This window comes from Manis javanica, chromosome 6, assembly GCF_040802235.1.
Source record: "Manis javanica isolate MJ-LG chromosome 6, MJ_LKY, whole genome shotgun sequence".
Lineage (NCBI taxonomy): Eukaryota > Metazoa > Chordata > Mammalia > Pholidota > Manidae > Manis > Manis javanica.
The window spans coordinates 2,932,533-2,958,132 of record NC_133161.1 but is presented as its reverse complement, the minus strand read 5'-3'; the positions used below and the strand labels follow the sequence as shown (position 1 = coordinate 2,958,132).

Sequence of the window (25,600 nt, the reverse complement as noted above, 5' to 3'; positions counted from 1 at the left end):
CTCATGCCCCCCGTCTCATCCGGACACCAGCCTGCCCGCTCCATGGGGCACAGGGGCCCATCTCTCAGCAGGGCCAGGGGGAGAGGATTTCATGGCCTCCCTCATGGTCACGAGAAGAAGGATGCGGTGCGTTCTGGAAGGAGCTCGGTGGTCAGGGAAAGAGGAGCAGCAGAAGCACGGAGGAGAGGAGGGTCGGAGGCAGCTGCCTGCTTGGCACGGTCACGGAGTGTGTCCGGACTGGCGGGCAGCACCACCCGGCCTGTGGCCGCTGGTGTGGCCCAGAGCAGAGCCCGAGAGGCCGCAGCTCAGAGAACCGAAGGAGAGTGAGTCCCTTGGCCTATTTCGGCTGAAGGCAATAGGGGCCCAAAAGTGGCTTCACCAGGCAAGAAGTTGATTCTCCTCACATATAGGACACTGGGGATAGATGGTCTGTGGCTAGTGCCACTGCTGGAAAGATGCCACCATGAAACCAGCTTCTTCCAGATCAGGGTTGCTCCACGTCGTGCTGCTGACATCTGGACCAGATGATTCTTTGTGGGGTCGTCCTGGGCTCTGGAGCACGTTAGGTGGCATCCCTGGCCTCCACCCACGGGATGCCAGGAGCAGCCAGGACCCACCCTATGGAAACCAGGTGTCTCCAGACACTGCCTACTGTCCCCGGGGGTGCAGAGCCACCCCTGTGGACAAACACTTCCTGGGCCCCTGCCCTGCCATCTGTAACATGGGCTGTTGTCTTCAGATGCTTAAAAAGAAAAAGCAGGCGGTCCGGTTTGTTGGGGAGTAACAGCTCTAAAAAGTCTCTCGGTGGCTTTTTGCCTGGACTTAGCCATGTGACCGCCCTGTCCTCTTGATCAGAAGTGGGGAGCGGAGCATTTTGTCTGGACACTCAGCATCTCTAGACAGGGTTGGGATTCTGGTAGCGGCTACGCAGGAGGTTAGAGGAGAAGGTGGTGAGCAAGGCCTTCCGGAGACCTGCTGATGACGCCCTCTGTAGGCACAGAGGCCCGTGGTGATGCACACACTCCCACGAGCATGTCTTCCCTGCCCTTTAGGACCATAGTGTCTGTGAGCTCCACAGACCCCGTTCCCAAAATCCCAGGCTCCCATTTGTATCTTGGTATCCAGTTTACTTTGAGCCCTGAGGAAAGTTGTGGGGAGGGACATGTGTGCACAGTTGCCCCAAATGCCTTCTTGCGTGTGGGGCCAGCAGCAGTGCCGGGATGGAGCACATAATTGGCTGTTATTTAAGAGTTCCTTCACTCAATTTTCATCTCATTAGATGGAAATTTATTTTGAAGTATTCCATTTGTCCTGTAGGACACCACGTTCTTTCATTTATTTTTACTTTATAAAGAACATCAATCACATATCACGTTAGAGAATGTGCCACACTTCCCCTTGTCGGCTCACCTTTGCTTCCGTGGTTAACAAGCCGTGACCAATGCCCATTTCAACTAAGCCCACCAAACCCCGTTCCCCAACTATGTTGAAAGGAGTCCCACACAGCACGTCCCTTCCTCTGCACATATGCCAGTTCGTGTGCCTGGGGACCCTGTGGCCACCTTGGGTTTGATGATTCACTGGGAGGGCTCCCAGGACTCTGCAGGTAGTTAAACATACAGCCGTGATTTACTACAGCTAGAGGACACAGAGCAGGTGCATCCGAGGGAAAGGGCCCACAGGGCCAAGTCCTGGGACTCTGGGCACCAGCTTCCCAGGGTCCTCGCCCAGCAGGCTGGCACAGGACACTCTCAGTTCCCCTGCAGGTGGTGATATCCGAGCAAAATGTCATCTCCCGGGACCCTCAGAAGGGACCCAGTGCTCGGGGTCTGCAGGGCTGGTCATACTAGGTGCACAGACGCCTGCCCAGCGCGACCAAAACTCTGGGCTCCAGAGGGGAGCAGGTGTTCGGCCTGACCCATGCTGTGCGAACAGTTTGGCACTGAGAGCCTCTCGTAGGACGAAACGTTCTCGGCTTTGGAAGTAGTGATGGTGGCACGACATCATGAATATGCCAAAATGCACTGAATCATGTGCTTTAAAATGGGGACAGCGATGACTTCTGTTATGTGAACTTTAAGAAAAAATCCCACCTCTACCATTCCTGTAGAATGGAACAGTGGGGGATAAAGTTCATGAGTTGATTTGGGGCCAAATTATATTCAGCATCAGGCCAGGAGACTGGATTCCACTCTGTGGATCCTAAGAGCGTCAGGCCAGGAGACTGGATTCCACTCTGTGGATCTGTAGGTCCCAGGGGATCCACTCGGAGGGGGACGCTGCTCCGAGGGGTAGGGCCTGGCGGAGGGTGGTGGCCGCGCCTACAGGGGAGGACCTGGAGGCAGGGACGCTAGCCGGGCTTCCTGACAGAGCAAGCCGGATTCGAGAGCCTGACTGGCTCAGTGGTCACTGTGGAAGGGACGCCTGCCTGATGTCCCCAGCGTCACTGGCCGGTGCAACCCAGCCACATCCTGAGATGCTGACAAGCTTCCGGGTACCATCTCCAAACCCCCTTCCACCCTGTGAAACAAGGCTCAGGGAAAGGAGCAGATCTGAGCCCCGGTCTCTCTGCCTTTGCACCCCGGTGGGAGGCTGCTGGCTGGGGGCTCAGAGATGGAGCTGTGCTCGGCCCAGCCTGTGTCATTGGGGGTTTCTCTTCCACTGCACCCCTGTAGCATTCTGAGCCTTATGACCATCCAAGCTTGCGATGTGTGGGATAATATAAAAATAGCAAAAAAATAATGCCTGTGCCAGCCTCTCCACCTGACACTTGGCTGCAGGAGTGTTCTCAGGAGCACGTCACAGAGCTTCAGTCTTAGTACATTCCCCCGGTAATAGCTATGGAACCCATCCTGAAAGCCATATTTTTAGTTTTGAAACAACTAAATATAAACTCAAGTATTCAAATGAGCCAAGCTACCTTGTCAAAGCTACTTGCCTATGGCCAGCACTAGCTGGCCGAGTGTCCTGTCCGTGGCAAGTGTGCTGGGCTCTGAGTGCACCCAGAGTGGTGCAGGAAGCTGGCGGGGCCCCCAGGGGCCCTGCACCAGTAAACTGGGAGTGGTGGGCAAAGGGCAGTGGGGGCGAGTGGGGGAGGCTTCCCGAGGGATGGAGGACACTTGGACTAAGGAGGATTTAGGAACATTTTCGCTTTTGGACTGGCGTTTACATGAGAGGTGGAAGGATGTAGGGACAGATGAGAGAAAAATGTTCAAACAGAAGGAAATGCTTGAGTGGAGGAAGAAGGCCATGCTGCTAGGCGCCTCATCCATTTGCCTCCCGCGTAACTCGGTGTGGCGTTGAGAGGGGGCCTGTGGCAGAAGCTTTAATTGCACACGTAGGTTGTGCTCTGAGCACGGAAGGCCTTGAACAGTATGCTAAGGACTCGGAGTTTTCTCCTGAGCTTTTGGGGTTCAGCATATCTGAGCATGGGAACCACATGATCAAACCTGTGTTTGAGGGACTCCAGCTTTGCAGCAGGGGAGAAAATAGGGTGGCATGAGAACTAAGGTACAGGTTTGCATAACCTTTTCAGTAGAGCTTGAGTGTCATCAGGGCTGCATGCTCGTGATCCGGAAATGTTGAACTTGTCTTTCAAGGTTTCTGTCTGATCAGCAGCAGACTCAGCGGGATTCTGAGTTCTCAGAATTCCATGTGTTCTCTCGACAGGGAAAACTTGAGAATTAGGGAACTGAAGGTACTTTCCTCAGTAGGGCAAATCCAGCTGTAGCATTGAGACCCCTCAGCCAGGTAGGCAAAGTTTCAGGCTTATCCTCTCGTGGTTTGCCCTCCTGTTTGTTTATGCACTTCAGGAATACCCACCGAGCACCTTCAGGCCAGGCCGGGGGTTGGCGAGGAACAGAGCAGTCCTGGGGAAGCAGAAAGAGCAGGCACTTTGAGGTCAGCAGACAGGATTCCAGTCCCGGGTCCATGCTTACTGCCCCGCCTTCCGGACACACATCCGCACCCATAGAATGTGCCTGTTAACACGCCCCCCTCAGGCGATGGCTCAGGGCGAGGTTAGACCGCTTGTCTGAAAGCCCTTCGTGAACACACAACCTCGGCCAGCATAAGTGATGACAAACCGATACAACTCTCTCGCTCTGGAATCTGATACGACTCCTTGCCTTCACCTGAAAGCATTTGGTCAAAACTACCCACAGAACTTCCAGTAAAGGCATGTTTACAGAAACCTCTGAGACTAATAGCCACAACATTTAAGATCAGAATCTTATATTTTGTGAAAATGTTATGTCATGAAAAGATTCTACAAATGTAGGTTTTTTGGTAAGGAAATGGAGGCTTGCAGTTCTCGGAACTTGCCGCATGTAAATCCAGGCGGACTGAGGTTAAACCCAGTGCTCTTTCCTGATTCACGGATAAATAATATAAACAGAGAATTTATTTTTCTGAATTATCCATGCTTACTGACCTTGATGATTCAGAAAGACACTTTCTGTCGACCCCTGTGTAATACTCACAGTATCATTTTTAATTAGTTTAAAAGCCACACTGAGTGCTTAGGGTATTTTGTGGAACAGTGCCCCCCAGTGGCTAAGGATACACGTGAAAATCACTGTCACGGTGCTATTTTTAGCTGGCTAGAGAATTGATCGAAAGGCGGGCATTTAAGGAGATCAGCGATCATGCTGCAGATGCATGTATTGTGTATGTGCAGCAAATAAGCGTGAAGACAGATACTATCTGGCATGTTAACTGGGCGTATGATTTCCTGATCACTGACCTATTAGTTCACTTATTAATATATAACATTACTTTGAGTATAAATCTAGTTGCCTGCCTGTCCTTTATAAGAACATTAACAATGTGCCATATGATCATTTGATCAAGAACACTGTTTTCTGCCAAAGCCAAGAGCCTCAATAATTATTTTTTAGAAATGCGGTTAGATGTGATTTGGAAGATACATGAGTATAGGAATAGATAAGTCAAAGGATCGACACATGGGACCCAATTTTTATGAAATATTACTCTTGTCTCATGCTTCTTTTTGTCCAGCAGATCCTTACAGCCCCAAACCTCAATACCATATTTCTGAAAACGGAAATTAAATACCGCCTCTAAAAATATACTTTCATAACTAAAAATACCCAAGTTTATCTTTTAAAAATGTATGTAGCTTTTGGCTAACAAGACAAAACAGTAAATAGATACCATATCAAAATATTTTTTACTGTGAAACTCTATTAAATGGAGATGAGGTTTTGAAACTTGTACTTGGTAAGATGAATTTTTGAAACTTGTAACTCGTGGTTTTAAGAGTCCTCATCACACATTCCCTGGGACATGGGACATGCACACCTTAGACCACATAGTCACAGTTATCATATTGGAAGAGACTTTGTAGTTTGAGAAACAAAGGGCCATAAATATTTGGTGAATTGAATTGAGGAAAACAGTCTCATTTTGTCATTACAGAGCTAGAACTAAGGGACTGTGTTTCTTTCCACTCCGTGTTGGACCAAGCTTCTGAGAAGCCTACGCATCAAAAGTCTCGTGTGGGACTCCAGCCCAGATTTCCCTGATTATCATCTGCTCCCATTACGATGGTATATAGATCACAATTAATCAACCAATGTTGATACATCATTTCTAACTAAACTTGATTTCCTTAGAATGGACCCAAAGTCCTTTTCTGTCCCAGGCTCCCATCTGGGCTGCCACGTTATGCTCGGTCATCATTCCCGATTACACTGTCGCTGCTATGATACTTTCTCATACATTGCTTGTTTTTAATGACCTTGATAGCAGTCAAAGTCAGGTATTCTGAGAAATACTGCTCAGCTCTCTTTCAGAATGTTCTTAAATTGCAATTTCTTCCGATTTCTTTTCATCATTAGGCTGGGGTTTGGGGCCTAGGGAAACAGCCCGCGGAGTGAAGTGCCATCTCAGCATGTTCTGTCCAGGCCACAGCTTGACTTAGGTCTTCGATGTCATCCATGGTGGCCTGGCTGAGGTCATGTTTGTCGGGCTTCTCTGGAAGTTTCTCTGTTCCCCTTTCCACAGTGTTCTTTTTGGAAGGAAGTAATCGTGCACGGCCCACACTTAATGGAATGGAAGATTGTGTTCTCCCTCCTTAAGAGTAGGGTATTTGTATAAATTATTTAGAATTCTTTCATATGGGAGATTTGACTGCTCTCCACCATTTATTTACTTACTGAATCATTTATTTATATTAATATCGACTCAGATACTTTTTATCCTTTGTATTATAATCCAATACTGCTTTTTTCTTTCCCAAACTGTCCCAGCCTTGTCCGTCGGGCGGGCTCGCAGCTGGCTGCCCGCACCACGTGGGCTTTCTCTTTTCTTCTCTTTCCTCCATCCCTTCCCCTCCCCTCTTTCACTCCTTAAGCACTTTTCTACTTTCTGATACTACAAGATGCTGCAGGCTTATCTTATTATCTTATATTTTCCCTCTGCCAGACCTAACATAGCCATTTCTCCAAGGAGCCCTGTTCCTTCCACTGAATAATGGTATGAGAAACTAAATCTCTGCTCATTAGTACCAGGATGCCAGGCCCTCGCAGCTGACTGCACGAAAAATAAGTATGTGTGTGCTGACCTGTGTTTCTACACATACTCACCTATCTGTCTTTATCTGCATCTCTCTAAAACTCAACATGAGTTCATACTGACGTCTCTACGTGGTACATTCTGTCACTTGTGCTTATCTGCAGTTACCTCATTAGCAGTGAGCATCTTGAGTCCCACCACCTGCCATCCATGTGCTTGTCCAGTGCAGACCCAGAAGTGATGGGATTACTGGCCTTACCTTGTGACAGACATGTCTGCCCGAGTGTCATGTTTATGGACAGTTTATTTTTTCATTTGCCTTCCCTCTCGCCTTCACTTTCCATTTTAAGAATCTCCTATTTGTATATCTCACCAATGTTTTTTGCCCTTCTAAAAGTTTGTTGTGTTCCTTGAGATATTTTTTATTGTGGGAAAATATATATAACATAAAATGGATCATTTTAGCCCTTTCGAGTGCACAATTTCAAGGCCTGGAGCACTTTTGGGTGTGTTGGAATCACCGGCAGATGTAGAAGTTGGCCTTCGCGTGAACAAAATATATCATCTAATCTCCTAAGGCACATTTTTCTTTAATGGTGGCATTAAATACATTCAAAATGCTCTGAGACCATCACCACCATCTATTTTGAGCTCATTTTTATCCCAAAGAGAAGCTCTGTCCCCATTAAAAAATGACTCCCTGTTCCCCCTCGTCTAGCCTCTGGAATCTCTTTTCTATTTTCTACTCTGAGTTTGACATTTTAAGTGTTTCATGTAAGTAGAATCAAACAATATTTTTCCTTTTATGTCTGGCATATTTCATTTAGCATGATATTTTCAGGATCAGCCGTTGTAGTACGTAATCTGAACTTCATCCCTTTTTAAAGGCTGAATAATGTTCCATCCTGTGGGTGCACCACATTTCATTTATCCACGTTCCATTGATGGACATTCTGGGGGTTCCCACCTTTTGCCTACTGTGAACACTGATGTGAGCGTTACTGTACACATATAGGTTTGACTTACTACCTTTTAAAATATATAAATCAGTGGTTTTTAGTGTATTCATGATTCCTACAACTAGAAATTCCTTTCTAATCTGGCTGCCTTTTCTTTCTTTTTCTTGTCTGGTTGCCCTGGCTAAAGCCTCCAGTGCAGTGTTGAATAGAAGTAGTGAGGGCGGATATCCCTGTCTTGTTCCCGGTCTTACTGGGAAAGCTACCAGTATTTCTCCATTCCTTATGATTTGGGATGTCAGTTTTTCACAGAGGATGAGACGGAAAAGGTTCCCTTTTGTTCCTGGCGTGTTCAGTGTCTTTAACATGTAAGGGTGATGGGTTTTTTTCTATTGCTGCTCCTACTGATCTGATAATGCAGTTTTTGTCCTTTATTCTAATAATATGGTGCATTACACTGATTGGTTCCCTATGTTGAACCAACCGTGTGTTTTGGGGATAAATTCTACTTTATCACAGTGTATAATTCTCTTCAGGTTGCTGGATTTGGTTTGCTAGTATTTTCTTGAGAAATTTTTACATCTACGTTCCTAAGGGATATTGCTCTGTAGGTTTCTTGTGATGTTTAGCTTATCAAGGTAATTCTGGCATTACAGACTGAACTGAGAAGGATTCCCTTCCCTTCTACCCTTCTGCTTTTTTTTTGCCATTTTCTTTAAATATTGTTTCTGCCCTTTTCTCTCTCACTTCTGCTTTTAGACTCCCGTTATGCATAGGTTGATACACTTAATGGTGTCCCACGGTCTCTGAAACACTGTTAATTTTTCTTCATCCTCTTTTCTTTCTGTTCCTTAGACTGGATAATCTCAATTATCATCAAGTTTACTGTTTCTTTCTTCTGCCAGGTCAAATATTATTTTGTACCCCTCTAATGAATTGTTTATTTCAGTTGTATTTTTCAACTCCAGAACTTCTATTTGGTTCATAATAAATAGTTTCTCTGTATTGATATTTCTAGTCAGAGAGACACAGTTCTCATTCCTTTAGTTCTTTAGACATAGATTCCTTTAGTTCTTTGAAGATGTTTATAGTAGCTAATTTAAAGGATTTTTTTCCCTATTATGTCTAAGGACTGAACTTCCTTGGCAATCATTTTTATTAACTGCTGTTGTTTCCTGTGTATTGGTCATACTGTGCTGTTTCTTTGTGTGTCTTACGATTTTTGTTAAATACTGTACATTTAAATAATACAGTACAGCAGCTCTGGAAATCTGTGTTACCGTTCTCCCCAGGTCCTGTGGCATGTGTTGTCACTATTCATCTGTGTAGTGGCTTCCCTGAACTAACTCAGAAAGTCTGCTCTCTTTTCATATGTGGCCACGAAAGTCTCTGCTGGGTTTGCTTAGTGGTCAGGTAATGACTGCATAGAGATTTCCTTAAATGCTTTGAAGCAGTAAGTCTTGCAGTGGGTGCCAGCAGGCTCTGTGTGCATGTAAGGGCACCACATCTATACTCAGCCAAGCAGCTCACAACCCTGCCAAAACCTGCATTTCCTGCTTGCTCAGTCTCAAGGTCAGCCAGAGGTGAGAGATGAGGACGCTGTCACATATTTCCTTGGCATGCATGCAGTCCCACACATAAAAATAGCCTTCTAGATTCCCAGCAGTATGTTTTTGAAAACTTTATGGACATCTCATTGCCTCGATTTTCCTTTTAGGTTTTTTTGGTCGCCTTCTCATTTACTCCCAACTGTTACCATAACCTCAGGCAGCTGCTATTTTAAACAATTGTCGCTGACTGTTTTTGACAAATGCCCTAGGGAAAAGGCATTTGCAGTGAGCGAGCTCTGAGTTAGATCAAATAAATACAAATCTGGTGAGTTCAGGGTTCCAAGAAACTGCCCGTCGGGTGAAATAATGGCAGTCCTCTAGGAATGGGGCTCTGGAGAGCCATAAAGATCTTGTTCCCCCTCCAGCACCTTCTAAGCTGGTGATTGTAATGGCCATTATGATTATGCAGCTGTTGGTTTTCAAGACTGCTGTGGAGCTGGGGACAGGAAGATGGGAATAGCACCAGTTAAAAGGCCACAAAGCTCACTATTCTGACCAAGATTCAGTCATTTTTCTTGAATAAGTGCACCTCAGGTTTTTGGAAGCCACTGGTTAATTGCCAACATTGGAAAAAGGTGATTTTGACAATTTTTGCAATCCCCTTGCTTTTACAAAGGAGCAGGTTTTCAGAGTCCTTACTCAGCTGTTCTGGACATGGCTCCTCCTGCCATAAGGTGTGGCAAGTAGCTCTTTTCTCCTTTTTTTTCAAAATGGCCTTTTCCTCCACGCTGATGCAGGTGGTATTGGGTGGACTCAAAAGGATGCTTGTTCCCCACCACTGCTCTCAAGAATTTTCAGGGAAGACTGAAATGTTCAGATAGAAGCAGTGTGCTTCTGTCAGGGTGAAGGTTGAGTAGATTGAAACCCATATTTCTGACATTTTTAGTGCTTAATACTGTATTGTATAAGAGTACAATTACCTGGAAAAAAAATCACATTGGCACATTTACTCTGCAGTGCCAAAATGGCTAATCCTTTGAGAGGGGAGATCCTTGGAATAATGAAATGCATGCTGTCTTGTTTTCTTATTTAATGCATCGGATTAATGTGCTACTCAGTATTTAGCTGAATTCCCCCAAATAAGCTATTTAAAAGCAATTTTTCTTTCATTCTTCCATACAGAATGCTAAAGACATATAATAGATGATTACCCATAATACCCGAAAGAGAAAAATTTTTTTCTTTTCCTCTTGAAATTAAGATTTGTGTACAGAGGCAGGTGAGTGTGGCGTGCGTCCCCGGGCTGCCGTCCCTGCGGCTGGTCGCCCCGGGCAAGCGAGTCCCGGGTGGGACGGGAGGCGGGTCCCGCGGGGCCGGGGACTGCGAGGCGCGGCGCGGGGCTGAGAGCGCGCAGCGCGGCCCCCTCCCGCCCCCTCCTGTCCCCTCCCGTCCCGTCCCGTCCTGTCCTGTCCGCTCCCACCGCGACCCTGCGGCGCCCGCGGCCCTGGTGCTCCGGCCCGAGGGGGCAGCCGGCCCCTGGGCCCACGACGGCCACGCCGCGCGGCCCGGGCCCCTGACCGTTCTCTAAAGCGCTCTCTGTTTCATTTCGGAAATGGAAACTTAGAGTGATTTGGCCAGTGAGAACCTCCTCAACTCAGGGGGCCTTGAGAACTCTGTCCTGAGCAGTCCGCCTTGGTCTATCAAGGGAACCATGCAACTGATGGACGTAACAAAACACAAGTTCTTAAGGAGCATGGAGATGAAAAATTTTCCAAAGATGAACAAAAAGAGATTAATACATAAAATTGTAAAGGAAAATACTCAGTTAAAGGAGGAAATCCAGAAGCTTGAAGCTGTTAGAAGAGGCCGCCGGAAACTTCCAGATTAAAGTGGATATTCCCGAAACACGGATGAAGTTCACATGCTCAGAGAATCCTGAGATGGACAGCCAGTTTTTTAACACCTCTTGTTTATTTCAGGTGAGCTCCCAAGTTTTTGGTGAGCTGCGAAGAGGACAAGCGCTTATCACATTTGAAAAAGAACAGTTGCCCGAAATGTGATTAGGATGGGGAAACATCATGCGCAGATAGAGGACTTGGAGGTGGAGGTGACGGCCAACCCCGTCCCATTGAACTCTGGAGTCAGATTCCAGGTTCCCGTAGATGTGTCTAAAATGAAGATCAATGTTACTGAAATTCCTGATGAATTGCCTGAAAATCAGATGAGAGACAAGCTAGAACTGAGCTTCACTAAGTCCCGACACGGAGGCGGACAAGTGGAGTGTGTGGAGTATGACAAGCAGTCCCGGAGCGCCGTCATCACATTGGTGGAAATGGAAGTTGCTGACGAGATTTTGAAAAAGAAAGACGATCCTCTTTATATAAATCAACACTGCCATAGAGTCACTGTTTCTCCATACACAGAAACGCACTTGAGAAATTTTCAGGACTATCTGAGAGGACAGTGCTTCTGACTGGAATGGAAGACCTTCAGATGATGGATGAAGAGATTGTAGAGGATTTACTTAACATTCACTTTCAACGGGAGAGGAATGGACGTGGAGAAGCAGATGTAGTCGAATGCTCTCTAGGTGAAGCCCGCATAGCATACTTCGAAGAAGAGGCTCATGGAATCATATGAAAATTAGAGCTACTGGGTCCAAATCATTATCAGTGTTTGATAAAAATGAGTATTTGTTTTGTAGTCCCCACTTCCCGGAAGCTGCTTGGTGTGGTCATGGGGCACCATGGAGAAGCATGAGCAAACATTTATTTCTGCCCTTTCCGTTAGGAGGGTAATTAATGTGTGCTCATACACTCGCCCTTTCTAATAGTAACGGATTGCCAGGGACGGGGATTTCCCTGGGAAGTGCCTTTGGCAGCCTGGAGATTTTGTGCCCTACTTTTCAAGGCCTGGAGTGGTTTTGGGTGTGTCGGAATCACTGGCAGATGTAGAAGTTGGCTTTCCCTTGAACAAAATATATCATCTAATCTCCTAAGGCACATTTTTCTTTAATGACTATTCAGTATATTAAGTACCATCTATATGCCCTTCATAATAAAAAGCACTTTAGGTTGAGTGATTAAAGGCCCTTGGTACCTATGAAATGATGGCGAAGCTTGAAAAAATGAACCTTGGTACAACTGGAGAATATTTAAGAAGTGCAATCAAATGAAGAGATTCAAAAAGAAACATAATACATTTAAACTCAAAGTGAAGATATCACATATAGAGAAGTGTGAGTCTTTAAAGACTTTGTAGAGGAGGAGATTCAATCAGATGTTAAAGGAATTTATGTGCATGTATTAACAGGGGTCTTTCGGCATTCTGAACCAGGACTGACGGGGACATCCATCAGCCACGTGTGGGGACAGCAAGCCAAAGCAGGACTGGAAGGGGGTTTGATGTCATGTTACCAACAGCCCATCCAATAAAGAAATCTCTCTGCAGCCCCTGGCATATGTGCTTAACCAGTCTGTGTCTGGACGTATCCATTCAGTATAGCTTAGCGCTCTCACCGAGGAAGCAAGCCGTGATTGTTATGTAGTTCCTTATATTAATCTAAAATTTATCCCTTGAATTTTCTATCCTTTGGTTTAGTTATTTCTTTTGAAGAAACTCAGAATCAACCTAATTCTTTTTTGACAGTTTCTGAAATCTGAGAGAATGTGCCTATTATTTCTCTCCCCTGTTCAGTTTAATTGAAAGAGCCTCAGGTAACAAATCTGGGAAGAGTTTCTAGGCACTATTCCGTTATTTATTTTCCTTGTAAACCAAGGACAGTTAGCCTGCCTGAGCTGCTGCTCATATAGTGGGTGCCCCTTGGCCTCTGTGGCCTCCCTGCCCGGACTGGGCTCTACCAAAAGCAGCTGTGACTCTTGCTTCCCAGCTGGGGGCATTTCTCCATGACCACCCCCTTTGGGAACTCCCTGCCTCCTGGGTCAGGAATTGGATTCCATCTTGTTGTACCTGAAGTCTCCATCTCAGCCTAGGCACCTTGACAATTTGGATGACTATATTATTTTTATTTTCATTCTGACAATTTGGATGGTTTTCTCACATTGCAGTTCATGCGGATTGGGCTGACAATGAGGGTCAGCCTCTCCGTCTGCCAGGGACTGAGATTCCTTCCTCTAGAGGGCATGGATTCTGTGGGAACTTGGATTTCTCCCCTGGACTCTCTGTGTCTTGATGACAGACTCAGGAAGAGACTGGAGAGTTTCTCACTGGAGGTATTTTGGGACTGTCCCTGAAAAGGTGTACATCTCTTCTACCTGTATTTCCCATTGGTTTGGAGTCAGTCATGTGACCTCCCCTAACTGCAAAGGAGGCTGGGAGATTTAGTCTAGTTGGGTGGCAGAAGGAAAAAGGCCAAGCCTAGGAGTCATATATATCAGTTCTGCCCAGACTTGTGCTAGAATTCAGGCGCGTGGCCCCACCTGGCCCTGGAGGATTCTGGGAGCAGAGCCTGCCTGGAGGTCCGGAGGGAAGGGGCCGTCCTTACACTGCCCAAACCTATTGACCATAGGTAGATGGGTGCATCGGTCTTCTGTGTGACGGAGCAATAGTGCATAAGGTCACACAAGTGAAACTGCTTAAAATATTGTTTAGAAGAAAAGCAGCATAAAATGAGTGGTGATATCTTTTTAACAAATGGTTCTGGGACAACTGGACAGACATATACAAAAGAAAGAAGTCGGACCTTTACCTTATACCATATATAAACATTATCTCAAAATGGATCAAACATCTAAATGTAAGAGCTAAAACATTGAACTCAGAAGAAAAGAGAGGGGTAAATCTTCATGGCATCGGATTTGGCTAAGGACTCTTAAATATGGCACAAAAGTATGAGCAATGAAAGAAAAAATAGATAAACTAGACATCATCAAAATTAAAAGCTTTTGTGCTTCAAAGGACACCATCACAGAAGTGAAAGAGCAGCCCATAGAATGGGAGAAAATATTCGCAATTCGTGTATCTGATAAGGAGCCTGTTTCCAGAATATGTAAGGACTCTTTAAACTCAATACTAAAAAGGCAAATAATCCAATTTAAAAAAAATATGAGCTTTAAGGCAATTGCCCCAAATACTTAGCATGCATTATGTCTTTTAACTGTTGTAATAGCCCAGTGAAGTAAGGAATATTACTATCACCAATCCAGTAACTTACTCAAAGTCATACACAGAGTCAAGTCTGAAACCAGTTTGAATGCACCTCTTTCCAGTGGAGCAAAAAGGCCCTTCCATGTGTCTGAGAATTCAGGACAATTGAAGGAAACTCAGGTTTGCAGTGGTGATGTTTTTGCTCAGTGGTCAAATATGCTCTACCTGCCTCACATTGGTGGGCTTGTTAAGGATATTACAGCATCATTGTAAATAACCCATAGGAATGTGTGGGCAAATGAGAAAGAAGTGAAGACTGGGAGGAAAAAGAAAATTATTATAATTTTCAAAAAGCATAAAATCTAGCAAAATTCTAGAACAGATTAGTAAGTATATGATGTATCCTGTAACATATATTATATCCTAATATAACTGAATTATAAGCTGTACAAATATCCATTTTCCTTATTTTTTATAAAGAACCTATTATGATCCTACAGTAGTGTTGTTCTAACAGATTTCATATTTTCAGATGAAATCTATTCAAACACTAATTGGCAATATAAGTTTTCTCATTCTGTAAATGATCCTAATAGAATTTGTTAAAACACTTAAATTGTTAATGCAGCACAATCCTCTAGATGTACGTTAGGCTAACATTCGCTGTAAAGTGTCACTTAATCAGTTCTGCGATTCTTCACGTAACCGGAATCCACGTCCACAGAATTGGTACAGTGACCAATGATGAACGTTCAAAGTCACTGAGGCCACTGACAGAAAGCTTGTTTCACTTTTTCTAAAACCATTGCACCCCATTCATAAACATACATTTTTCTTCTATAGTGTATATGCTTTTTAAACATGATTGTGTTTTAACTTTGATTTCCCAGTTAATGGGAAAAGCTTTAAATCTGTAAGATGATCTTTACAATAACATTGCAAAATCTATATTGGCTTTCAGGTAATCCTATCACATAAAGGATTGTTTTTTTCTCTGTTCCTCGTGAACCAACGTGTCCCTGTGTACTTCTCTGTGTAATGTTAAGTAAAGTACTTTGAAGGATACTGTGTTATTTTTCATGATAGAATCACTAATAGTTCTAAGAGATATCTCTTTCACACTTGGTGGCTTCCAGACATAACGCCACATCACTAGAACTTTGAATGTTAAAGCTCCTTGCTCACAGGTGAAGAAAAGAGAATTACAAGCCAGAAATAACCATTTAATCATCATTTACAGTGAAGCGAGGTATTCCTGTTTGTGGGAAAGGAATGATTTTGTGGAGATGACGGACATGAGGCTAGTTCTTTCTACACCATCAGATTTTCAGCGCCCGATCCCTCTGTCCTGCAGATCAAATCTCTAATTATATGTTACAAAACACGAATCGCATGTACATGGGAAGAGTGAAGCCATCTGCTTTTGCAGTGACAAATGCTTGTTGAGAATGAGTGACTTCACGCTGAACCCCCGTGGTCTGCAGCCCCCTGACCGCCCACAGACTCACCCAGTAACTGATCACTTTTGTGAGGACAAACGTTCCCAGGCTTTGGGAAGCCAGTCTTTAGATTACGTAAGAGGAGATGTACTTTAGTGGCAATTGTGTGAGGCCACAGACTAATGAGTTCATTCGTGCAGGAGCAGGAACAGAAGACCAGCCAGCCTCTGCTTGGCGCAGTGGTGTGGAAATATAAGGTGTTTCATTAAAAGTACCTGAGGAGCATCTTTCTAGCTCTAAAGGTGTTGACCCCCTCCACTTCATTCATCATTTTCTTCTTCCTTCTCTTCAGCCTGAAGGCCCTAAATCCATCCAACTGCTGAATTCCTGTGTGTCCTCCTGAGCCATCTTTGCTATAAAGTGATTTCCTGTGTCTTCTGTTCTGTGCTACTGACCTTCTGTTCAGCTCAGACTCCTGCTCTGAATGTCCGGAAGAGCTCACACCGGGGCCACAAGCCATGAGTCTGCTTTGCCCCGTGTGGCTGGTCAGGTGTGGCCAGAGGGGGCTCTCCCAGAAAGCCATCCAGATAGGTCAGTTGCCCCAAACTTCCCTGTTAGAATTAAAGAGTTGATCTTTTTGGTTTTTGGCTTTTTAAAGAGTTCAGTTCATCTGGCATTGGTACTGGACAAATGTTGAGACACAATGGAAGCTTTCAGTGGAGAGGCTGATCATGGCCGTTTGCCCTGGTTCTGGGAGAGCGCAGCCTCAGTTGGGGCCGGCGGGAACCCTCCCGGACGGTGCCGCGGGTGGTGGGTGACCCCAGCTCTGATGATCCGTTGAAGATGAGGAGCTGGGAAGCGTGGGGGGGATTTCCGTGCACCCCAGAGCCCTGCCCTGACCCCGCCGTGTCTCACAGCGGGCCTGGGCCGTTGGTCACCATGCCCCCCTGCGGCACAGTGTGCGGGCACCTTCCTGCCCAGCTCTACCGTGGAGCCCCCGGGGGCAGGGGGCCGTCCAGGCGTGTGCCGCCCCGCAGTGAGTCGGAATAGCATGCTGAGGAGAAGTGGTGTGCAGATCGAATAATACGTGTCCAAACCCATATGTCTTTCTTCGTTTATCAGAAGTATTTTCCTCTATGATGAATTTTTTTTCAGAACCCCTGATTTCCAAAGCCATAAACTTGGGTCTGAATAAAAGTAAGAAGAGGTTAAGTCACAGCTATACACTCTGTCAGATGCTCTCTTTTTCCCCATACTCTACAGCAAACCCGTTTTTCTATTCGAGAAATTCTTTTTTTTCCAGTTATTGTTAAACATATTTAATACAAAATCTACTGTCTTAACCGTTTTTAAGTGTACAGTTTAGAGGTATTCAGCACATTCACACTGTTGCCAGCCATCACCCCCACCTTCCCCAGGACTTTCCGTCTTCCCAAACTGACTCCGTCCCCATTAATCACTAACTCCCACCCCCTCCCCAGTTCCCAGCCCCACCCTTCTGTTTTCTGTCTCTGTGGATCTGACTGCACCCCGGACCTCCTGTGAGCAGAATCGCACTGTATTTTCACTTGCATCTGATTTATTTCACTTAGCGTAACGTCCTCGAGGTTCCTCCATGCTGTAGCATCTGGCAGGATTGCCTTCCTTTTAAGGCTGAGTAATATTCCTGTGTGTGTGTGTGTGAGTGTGAGTGTGTGCGTGTGTGTCACATTTCGTATATCCACTCATCTGTCAGTAGGAACTTGGGTTGCTCCTACTGTTTGGCTACACTGCCATGAACCTGAGTGTAACTGTGCGAACACCTGTTTGAGTCCCAGCTTTCACCTCTTCGAGGTAAATGCCCAGAAGTGGAATTGCAGGATCGCGTGTTAATTCTTTGTTTAATGTCTTGAGGAAGCATTACATGTGTCTCAGGAATTTTTAATGTTTCCAGAAATCACCCAAATCCTGGATAACCCAAAGAGACAATGTTGTTTCAGTGCCATTTTGACACCAGCACCCAGGAAATTAGGCCTAAAGAGAAAAAAAATGCCTAATGTTCTAAACAAAAAATAATGCATGATTCTCTTTCTTGAATTCAAATAGAGTTATTTCTGGTTTGTTCGTCTTTTACTATATTATGCAAAGTGTCTGGCAAGATGATCTGATTTAGAAATCTTTTTAGAAGGCTGAAGGCTGTAGCATAATGTTTACTCCTGGGGACTCCTGCGTGGTACTTCCCAGGGCCGGCCACCGTCCCCCAGGGGACCATGTGATGAGAGCCATCTACTCCACTCCTCAGCAAGGATGGCCATCTCATCTCTTTTCTGTGCATTCAACCACTATCAGAATCCGCCAGGAAAATGAGAGACAAGATCATGTAGTAGCAGAAGAAACAGGGTTTGTTTTAATTAAAAAAAGAATTGTCTTTAGTTTCCTTTTTCATAAAATAAATAAGCTTGAAGACATGAAGCCGGCAGCACTGTCTCTTCCGACTGTAAAACTCTGCATGCAAATTTCCCCGCACTACCACTGGTCAGTAAATTTTACCCAATTTGGTCCATGATACACATTAAACCTACTAGCTTTTCCATTTTCTTTTCTCTCTTTTCTGCACAATTTGTCACTCTTTCTCAGGGTCTCAAGATAGTCCAATGAACTATGGACTTTGCCTTAGATTTTTTTTTTTTGGTCAATCCCTCTTATGACATCAGTTTTAACATTTCTTCATAAGACTGCTGTGTGACGCGAGAGCCTATCAGGTGGCCCGCCTGCTCGTCCTGAGGACCAGCAGCGCCTGCACGGAGTTCTGGCGGCTGCTGGTTCAGACAGAAACATGAAAACATTCCAAATGTGAGGAATCCTGAAGGCTTGGATGAGTCTGTTCTTAGCAGCCTGAGAAGACACTGACAAAACTGTGTGCTCCTTGAGGAGGAGAGAGGAGGGAGCCAAGAGCCAGAGAAGGCAGTGATGGTTTCCTAGGAGATCCAGAAAGAAAGCAGGACTCAGAGTCATTGTGGGCCTGTGGCGTGAGTGCTGTGGCAGATTCCTACAAGGGGAGGAGCTACCAGGCAAACCTGTCTGGGGAAGAGAAATTTTAAGTCTTTTGATAAGACCCTCTTTTTAGATTTAGCACATGGAGTGATGATTAAGACCGGGACTATTATGGGGAATGTAGGAGGCATGGAATTCAAAAATAACAATAAAGTTGAAAGATGTATTTGCTCATGGTTTAAGCAGACAGCAGAGTGGAATAGATACCCAAGCAGAAATCGAATTGTCAGAGCAGCAGACTTTGCTGTGCGTCGGGGCGGCAGTCAGCGGAAAGCATGCCTGCCGGATGCCTCTTTGGCGCAGTGTGTCTGAGCCCGTCGGTGGTTTTGTTTTGACAAAACGTCTTTGGTTTTCCATAGCACCAAATGCCGTCCCCATCTTCTCAGCCCTCTCACGTGCACCCGGTCTTTTCTCTATCACAGTTCTTCTTTCCCTTTGAAATACTCATTTTGTGTTGGCTGACATGGCCTCTCCCTCCAGAGGTGAGTCCATTGTTCATAAAATCAGGTCCCCTGGCACCAGTTGGGTAGGTGTGTGTGCACGCTCACCCAAGAGTTACTAATGTCAGCCTAGTAACATTACCCCATTCTACAGAATAAGTAAGGTATATCGACATTGTGTGGGGAGGAAATTGAGGTCACACCTCGCCAATCATTGCCCCATTTCTGTTGACTGTACAACAGTGTACACATGGCACGCAGAGCGGCTGAGCCCGCTGAGAGCAGGTGCTTGAAGAAGCAGGGGGGCTTGGCTCATGGGCAGTCCACCCCCAGATGCTGGCTATTTTCTGCTAGTGGGCGTTCTGATGTCCGGTAAGATAGGTACCATTCATATCCCCATTTCTGTCAGATGGGCTTATCAAGGTACAGAAAACGCATGACCTGAAGTTACCAGCTACTGGCCAGTAAAGGTGGGGATTTTCTAGAAGTCCAGGTCGACAATCTACCGTCAGAGCTGGGCTTTCCCTTCCCTGTGAAGCAAATGTGAGGCCTGCCTTTTCTGTCCCCACCCCATTTGTTAATGACTTGTGTGGGACAGGTGCTCCACCCACTCACCATCCAGAGCCCTGGGCCAGCCCCCCACAGCCTTCAGGTCACTGGTTCTGCTCTGATTGGCAGTTTCTCTAATGGTCCCAACAAAGCCTCGGCAGGTCGAAGCCAGAAGGGAAAGCTTCTCTGGCCAGAGCCCGACTCAGGAGACAGAGGCAGCTTTACAATGACAGTGCTGCTGGCTGGCCTCCCGGGGCCCATACCAGGGAGGAGCCCAGGCAGGTGGGGCACCATGGGGGCTGCATCCCTCAGCAAGGGCAGCCCCTGTGCCATCAAATCAGGTTTCACATTCCACCGAAAACACAGGACCCAGGCAGCCTCACCCACAGGGAGAGGCCTGCCTTTGACATCCTATATTTGTTCCATGTGCCCGATCTTCTCGGAAGGAAACAGCCCACCAGTGTCCTCTACATAATCAGGCACTTTGAGGCTTGACACGTGTAAATGAGCAGGTCTAAAGGAATGAACAATCCCTTCCGAGGGAAGCTGCCTGCTTCTCCCCGGAGATAATCATTTGTTTCTGTTTTCCACTCCAGTGAATAGACAACTGTTTCGTGTAATTATTTTCTTCATGCCATATCAGACTTCGTCCTGGCTGCTGCTTGCATTTTGGATTATTCCATTTGCTTTTACATCAGAAGGATGAGAGTCATGCAGAAGCGAGCTCTTTCACAGATCCCACCCGAAATTCTCCTAGAAAATGGTCCATGACATGTATTTCCTTTACAAATGAAATAGCAGATGAATGTTTGGTGGAAAGGTGTGATCATTCTGCTTTTCAGAGGCCTGAGTACTTCTGGTAGAGGTAACATCTGATATTCACACAAATTGTTCTTTTCTTGCTTGTGGCTGATCTCAGCACCTTTACCCTCTTGGAAAAATAATGTGTTTTACTATTGAAAATCAAAATCTGGGAGATAAACTAACCAGAAATTAGCATCAGGGCATGATTGTATCTCTGTATTAGGAGTAGATTCATCTCTAAGCAACAGAAAAAAGAAAATAATCCTGGCCTAAACAAGATAGAAATTTATTCGTCAAATTTATTTCTCTCACATAAAAGTCAGGAGGTAGTATCTTTTCTCTATTTCACTTTTCTGTTCCACTTGTAAGATGACCTAAAGGTCCAAGGTGGCTGCTCTAGCACCAGCCATCATACAAGCATTCCTTCTAGCAGGTATGACAAAAGGAGAGAAGAGCGTGTCCTTCTCCCTTAATGACGCTGCTCCGTAAGTCTGTCTGCATACTTCTGGCATATCCAGTCTGTGGCCGAGCCTGAAATGGAAGCCAGGTTCCCAGATCCTGAGACCAAGCTTTTCCACAATCTGTCTGCTACCCTGGCACTTCTCCTCAGTTTGTCTTGGAGGAATTTTCGTGTCAAGTCCCTGGCTTTCAGCCCATTCATCAGTCTTTCTCAGTACAAGGTGATCTTTCTCAAGGAAGCATAGATGAAGCAAAGTGGTCATTTCAGCTACACCTCTAGGTACTTTTATTTGCTAATTTCCCCAGAATAATCGTTCAGGGTCAACAATACTTAATAAAGCCTGAGTTGCTTTCTGCAGTGGTCTTCTGCCTCACATGATGCCTGTTGGCAGTGAAGTCATTCGCAAACCTCTGTCATCCATGCTTGCACTGGATTCACAGAATTCCTATTAGTTTAAGTATGTGGAGAGAGTCAGCTCTTAGCATTCGGATTAAAATGATGACCCACAGAACCATGCACAGTATTGTTTTTTTGAGAAGTAATTCCTGATTATTACTAATAAGCTATGATATTGGAATGACATAAGCAACAATCTTTGACCAGTGAATTTCAGAATCCTCTAATGGTTCAGGACTGAAGAAAAACTGAGTTTGATAAAATTTGGTATTCTAAAAAACAGTATGTTTAATTTATAAGTTGGCCCATTTCTTAAACTCCTGGTAGCCAGAATCAGTGTTCAAGTGCATCAGTGACTTTTTTCGTAGCCCATCTAGGGAATCTTGTCCATTTCTTGCACACACTGACTTTTAACTGAAAAAGAATTTTTTAAGGTAAAATCATGATACTCATGATTTTATAAAATAAAAATAAGTCAGAGGTTTTATTTATCTCCTAGTTAAGGAAAGAACCAATAAGATTCTAAAGAGAGAATATTTCAAAACAGACACAAATGTAGGCTATCAGAAATTCTGAAATGGGCTTTTTTAATGGGGTAACAGGACAGGGATCAATTGCATCTCCACCAGACAAAATTCATTTACATCTCTCTTGCAAGCATCTTTGCATTAGTGTCAGTTTTCTATAACTTGCAGATTCATGAAATAGCTCCAAGATATAGATAGGAGTTGACATCTAAAGAATCAAATAGCAAGAAGGGTGTCCTAGATAAGGCCTGGTATCCTACTGAAAGGATATCCAGGTGTCATTTTCGCCCATTTCAAAGTCTTTTGAAATTTTTTAGTACCTTCAGTAATACTTGTGACCGATTTACTCTAAGGGAGGTTTATTAAAATAATAGAACCATTATGTTATAATCACTTTAAAGAACCTTCAAGAAATCTTGTATTTTTGTAACTAATCATAAGTATCTTTAAAAAAATGTGTTATTGGCAAATGGCTTCTTTGCTGATCTTTTGTTCACACACCAAAACCTTTGAAAGCCTCCTTCCCTGTGTATTTTCCTTTATGATAGGTTGAGGTGAAAAAAACCTGCAAAAAACCTAATACTGCAAAAAAAAAAGTCCTAATACTGCAGATAAATTATTTTTCCCTTAGCCACATTAGCATATGGTTGACAATGTTAAATACAGAGAGAAGTGCCATTGTTTTAGTTAGGTTTTAGTACAATAAGCCATTTAAAAGTCTAAACATGGCTCTACTGAAGCACATGAAAGTTCTTCCTCATAAGAATGGAAATGTAACCGATTTTAGAAGCTATTTGGGCAGTCCATTAATCAAAGACAAAATTGGGCAATCTCAGATCTTATGATGAAAACTAAGTGAAATTCGATGTCCCTGATGTCATCTTTGAGATGTAGTTACTTTCCAAATAAGATCCAAGCTGAGATCATTATTTTTTGAGGGTACCTGTCTTTGCAATTACCCAAATTGTAAAAGTGGATGTTGGGGTGTAATTTTGTCATGATCTGAGGCCCATGGAATCTAATAGCCCACCTCCCTCCAGCAATCCACATGCACTTACCCATTTCGGCCCCAGACAATCCTGCTTATAATTTTTGGGATGTGAATCAGAAAAAAGAAAATCTGCAGTGCAGAAATTTTAAAAACAAAATTTTTTTGAAACCCTTTGGTTCCTTTGGACATAAACATGTGTATTAAACTGAAGCCCGGCTACAAGGTCTCTGAACATCTGCTCAGGAAAACCCAGACATGTCCCACCTTCAAAATCAGTGTCAGGGGCACACCTGGCCTCAGGGGCACACCTGGCCTCCCGCGTCGGCGCCTCGCGTCTCCTGCACCTGCTCCGCCCACACACGAGGCTGCCCGCCCCGAGCCTCTGCTCACACCGGATCTGCTGCCTAAAAGCTCTGCCATTCACATTCTGTGAGCTACAGATTTCATGTCCACCCCGCTTTATTGCATGTTCCTAGAAATCGGGGACTGTGTTGTTTCCTTTTTTGCCTTCTTTTTTAATGAAAAAAATTTAAACTTACAGAAAAGTAAAACTGTACCGTGAACACCCATATAATACCAGTTAATGTCAATGCCATTTTTGCGTCCTCTTATCAATTTTTTTGCCGAAAATATTTAAATATAAATTATATTATTTTCTTTCATCCCCCAATACTAAAATTGCCAGGAGTATGCCTTCATATATATATATATATATATATATGATATATATATATCCACAACATTATCATCTCTAACAGAAATTACTGTAGTTCCCTAATATCACTGAATTCCCTGACCATATTCAAATTTCCTCATTTATTCTCAAAATATCTTCTATGGCTTTTTTCCTCCCAGCTTGGATCATAATTATACTTGATTATGTCTCACATTTCTGTTAACGTAGAGAGACTCTTCCTTTTTCTATGAGAGACATTTTCCTGTATTCGGCCCTTCGTGTTGTAGATAGAATTTCCACATCATGGACTCGTCTGTGTCTTCCTGGAAGGATTTCACGTATTTGTCTATAATGTCCAGTCATCCCACTATTAAGGACTCTAAGGTTGATTTGCAGGCTGAAATAGTGGCCACCAGATTCCTCCAATGTAAACGTGTGTTTTTCCATCGAGACTGGCATGTTTTCTCCAGCGTTACATCCCATCAACTTTTCTCTGCGTGAGTTCAGCATCCATTATGATCCTGACCTGACTCCAGTATTTTTGCAGGGCTGCAGGACCGTGGTTTCCTAAATCATCATGCCTTCTACCCTCAGGAGCTGGCAGTCCTATGAAAGGAGGCAGTGTCCCTCACAAGCAGGCTCCACGGTGCCCCTGAACTGCTGAAACAGCAAGATGAAACCTTACTGTGCATTTTTATGTACCAGTTCGGAGTAAGGCCTTGGTGCGGTGGTCCCCTGCAGTGGTGGACAGTGAGGGCTTTTCCTCTTTCCTGAGCACTGTTAGGGACTTGTGAGTTCTCTGTGTTTGATGTGCTTTAACCAGTTATGGCGTGGCTCTTTGGAAGCTCACATTTCCCCGGCTGTGGCCGCTGAGAGCCCTCCCAGCTGGTTCTTCTGCCCCTCTATCAGTTACCTGGTGCCGCAGGCGTGTGTGTGAAAACCCACCTGCCCTCAGCGACCAATGCAGGCTGGTGGTCAGTCGGGAAACCCTTCTTACCTGCTGGTGGAGCTGCTCACAACCTGGACAGCCAGCTGGCTGCTGGCTTAGCTGGGATGGCCTCTTCTCGGCTGCCTGTGGCAACTTGGCTCTGCTCCACGTTTATTTCTCCTCCTGGGGTCAAAAGACTAGGCCAGACTCATCTGTCTCACAGCAGTAGAAGCCAGGAGGGGGTAAATCAGACCATGCACGTGCCTTTTGAGGGCCTGCTTGTTAATATCCCATGGACCAAGGCCCAGTTCCAGTCCTGTGTCGGAGCCCAGAGTCAAGAGGAGGGCCAGCAAAGTTAGACACAAAGGCTGCAGACGACAGGGGATGCTTTGCACTCTCCCGTGGGCCTGTGGCCACGTCCCCATCGTCACTGACCGGGGCCTTGCTTCCTGGCCGAAAGGCTCTCCCAGCTTCCTGCTGTCTTTTCTGCACCTCAGGCTGCGAAGTGCCTGTTTCTTCAAGATCTTGTTCTTGTTTTATGAGAATGGGACTTAGAAACCAAAGTCTAAGTATCCAGGATAATCATGCCTCTGGACTCTACCTGTGGACAAAACTAGTGAACACATACTTTAAAAAATAAACAAATGTGTTCCTATTGATATTTCTGATACAAATTTAACATTACAGGGTTTGAACTTAAAATTTAATGATTTTAAATGTGGGTCTACTTTATCTTACATAGAATGTCTTCCTTATAACGTAAATAGAACTACTTCCGTGCTTGGAACCATGTCTTATAATACAATGCTGTGATCAATATGGAAATAGGAAATTAACTACAGTCAGCATACAGTCATTGTCTGATTGGCAATTTTAATTTAAGTGTCCTTAAGTCAGGGAACACAGCTAGTACATGATGCGCAATGATTCTGTTTGGTGGAAAATAGTGTTTCTAGCCTGCAATGTGGGTGCTGGGGACTACATATCAATTTTTATATTTTATGACCATTATATGGATGTTGATTCTCTTAGAAAATATATTTTGTGTTATGTGTTATCAGAACAACCAGAAATATAACTTAATCATATCTGAGAAGAAAATAAAACAAAAAAATAAAATAAGCAATAAGCAACAAGAACACTGTGTCTATTAGCAATTATTTAAAGACAAAAGAAGATAACTATGAGAAAAATCAAATTTATTCCAT

General features: G+C 44.6%; 1 protein-coding gene and 1 pseudogene across 5 annotated transcripts in view; both read left to right on the top strand.

Annotated features, from left to right (window-relative positions):
- The window catches only part of LOC140849816 (N-myc-interactor-like), a 28,475-nt pseudogene extending 16,792 nt beyond the window's left edge, over window positions 1-11,683 (top strand).
- The window catches only part of DPP6 (dipeptidyl peptidase like 6), an 863,884-nt gene that overhangs the window by 566,518 nt on the left and 271,766 nt on the right, over window positions 1-25,600 (top strand). The gene's annotated exons all lie outside the window — the stretch shown is intronic.